We start from the raw sequence: 3,493 nt of genomic DNA on the forward strand, positions 1-3,493 counted from the left end.
TCAAGGATGGGGGTATCTCCATCCCAAGAGTCGTTCCAGAAAAGGACCTCTTCACCCCTTCTACAAATCCAAAAAATCCCATCCTTAATGAGTGAAGCCCCCCTCTTGAAAGTATACTAGATCGATGAGCCATTTCCCTCAAGCAGATATCTAGGGATTTCCTCTATTAGGATCCTCTACAAATATTTGTTGGCCAAAATCCTAACCTAACCTCGATCTTGCTCCACATACCACCTCCAGTACAATTTAGCAGCCAACGCTTCCCAAAAAGAATAGATTGTCTTAAACCAAGCCCCGACTTCTTCGGGCTACACACCAAGTCCCAATTGACTAGACTCCATTTGGAAGAGGAAAGCTTGCCTGCCCATAAGAATTGCCTAGCCAGAGAATCCAAACCCTTCAAGAACCACTTAGGAGCCACATGAAGCATACAACGATAGATCGGAAGAGCCTGAACCACTGACTGAATCAATTGTACCCTCCCAACAAAGGATAGCCATCTACGAGTCAAGTGTTCAACCTTCATGCGAAATTTATCCAAAATACCCTACCAAGACTCCCTAGGAGGGTTTCCAAGAGAAATAGGAATACCCAAATAAATTAAAGATAGGGAGCCAACTTGGAATCCCAAGATAAGAGCAATCCTCCTTTGAATAGTTTCAAGAGTGTTGAAAAAGAGGATAGAAGATTTATCCTCATTGATCAACAGGCCTGAGGCCTCAAGATAAACATCCAAGACCTTACGCATATTAGTAGCTTCTCTGACTCGAGCCAGCCGCATAAGGGTCATGTCATCCATAAAATGCAAATGAGACTGTGGCTATAGGTCATTACCCAATCTCCAACTCTGAATAATACCTAGAACCACATTATGCTTAATCAGCCTCCCCAGACCCTCAGCCAGAAGAATGAATAAATAAGGGGAGAGGGGGTCCCCCTGGCGGAGACCTCTAGAAGCAAAAAATAGCTCAGTATGGTCTCCATTGATAAGCACATAGAAAGAAGTAGACGTAACACAACTCATAACCCACTGGACCCACTCATCAGCAAAACCAAAAGCCCTGAGGATCTTCTGAAGGAAGGACCACCAAACTCTATCGTACGCCTTAGCCATATCCAGCTTGATAAACATATATTTTTCCTTGGATGAAGCCATAAAATGAATGGTCTTCATAGCAGTGACCACACCCACCAAAATTTGGCGCCCTTCCACAAATCCACTCTGCTCCTCAGAGATAATATTCCCCATGCACTTCTTCAATCTATCCACTATCAGCTTAGAGATGATCTTATAAATCACATTGCAAAGAGAGATAGGGCGGAACTAGCCTAGCCAATCGACCCCATCACACTTGGGGATTAGAGCAATGAAAGTCGCATTCAATGCCCGAAGCATCTTCTTATTCCTCTGGCACTCCTGGACTACATCCAATAAATCCAGTTTGATAATATCCCAAAACTATTGAAAGAATTCTACAGGGAACCCATCCGGTCCAAGAGCTTTTCCTTTCCTCATGTGAAAGACAATCCTCTCAAGTTCTTCCAACAAAATAGGACACAAAAGCTACTCATTCATCTCCCCCGTGACAAGAGAAGGAATGCAAGCAAGAACCTGATTCTTTGCCATTGTTTCCCCCTGGGAGTCCTCCCTGAAGAGGGTTGGAAAAAACTGTAACGACTCCCTAGAGATGTGCTACCAGGATAAACACTGCTCACCTCTATCATTAACCAGAATAGGGATGGAATTCCCATGTCCTCTTGCTTTCACTGAGTTGAAGAAGAAAGAAGTGTTCTTGTTCCCCTCCTTCAGCCAATCAATACGAGCTCTTTGCTTCCAGTATATTTCTTCCCTAAGCTCCCATTCCTCAACCACCTTGATAGCCCTGACCTCCTCCCTAAGCAAGTCCTCAGACAAACCATGCTCTCTGATTTCACTGGTGATCCCATTCAGCACAAGTTGAGAAAATTTCTTAGCATGAAAAATGTTCCCGAATCCCTATCGGTTCCACTGTTTAAGTTGAAACTTAACAAATTGCAACTGCTTGGCAAAAGAGTACATGACAGTGCCAAAGGCCGACCTCCCATTCCTCCACCACTCCTCTACAAGAACTTGGAAAGTAGGATCGTGAAGCCACATAAGTTGGAATTTGAAAGAAGGTGAGTTAGCTACTTGAGCTGAAGAAGAAACCAGCTTGATTGGCCAGTGATCTGACCCTCTCTAGTCAAGAATCTCAGAACTTCTGGACCACCCCTCACCAATCCAAAAACTAGAAAATAGAAAATGATCCAACCTCTTTGCAATCCAATACTCTCCCACCCTCCTATTGTTCCAAGTGAACAAACCATTGCCAGGCTTAATGCCAACAAGCCGCAACAAAGATATACTATCCCGAAAAAGGACAGAAGAAGGTTCCAACTGCATAACACCCCCCTTCTTTTCACTCAACTCAAGGATTGCATTGAAGTCTCCTTCCATAATCCACAGATGAAAATGGGCCAACCTTCACATACAAGAAATATGAGACCATAAGTTTTGCTTACCCTGAAAATTAGTAGGGGCATAGATGTTAGAAAACAAGACGAATTCCCCAGTCTCAAGACTAGAAATAACCCCAGATAATGAAGATCTAGAGGCAACCCACCAAACAGGGTGAAATCTTAAAGGGTTCCAAAGGTAGGCCACCCCTCCAGAGAAACCAGCTACCCCAACACACTGACACTCGCCTCACCCCCACAACTTTGGCAACCAGACCCATCATACTCTCCACATAAAGTTTAGTTTTTTGCAAGAATAGGACATCAAGTGAATGATTCCTAATCAAATCCTAAATAACTTTTTATCTAGGGCCACTGTTCAAGCCCCTCACATTCCATGAAAGAACAATCATTTTGGGGGATTGGAAAAGTGAGAATCCAAGGTCTTTACTGCCCCTGACAACCAAATTCTCCCCCATCAATTTGATCTCATTGAGATCCTTCTTTCTGCCAACCTTTGAGCTCTTCTCTGAAGCACTTTTCCTAATATCTTTTTGATGCACACCTAGGTGAGTGGAGGACTATTACTTTTAACCCTAGCCGGTTCCAATTTTAAAGCTATCGGAGAGCCCTCCACCTCAACCAAATTCACCTCAAGACCAGGAGTGAGTCCCAACTGGACCCCTATTGGCTGATCCATCTCCATTTGTTGGCTTCCAACCACTAGCAGGGCCTGGGTAGAGTCCTCAATTACTCTTTCCGAAGCCCCCCCTGATGCACCTTGATCCAAAGGGGTTAACCCCGGATTTACTTCCTGATGGCTAAGATCATCCAAGACCTCAAATCTATTGAAAGAATCCTCCTCCTATCTCTCCTATAAGGGCCTCTTTTGTCCTCAGTTCATGTTCTTTGTCTTAATTGAGACAAAACCATCAGCACCCACAACCTCGACCGACATGGCAGCTTTCTCTTTCTTAGCCCTATCTAGACCCGAGTCCGACTGCTGAGTTTGGCACAT

The sequence above is a fragment of the Cryptomeria japonica genome, chromosome 2 (assembly GCF_030272615.1).
Source record: "Cryptomeria japonica chromosome 2, Sugi_1.0, whole genome shotgun sequence".
Lineage (NCBI taxonomy): Eukaryota > Viridiplantae > Streptophyta > Pinopsida > Cupressales > Cupressaceae > Cryptomeria > Cryptomeria japonica.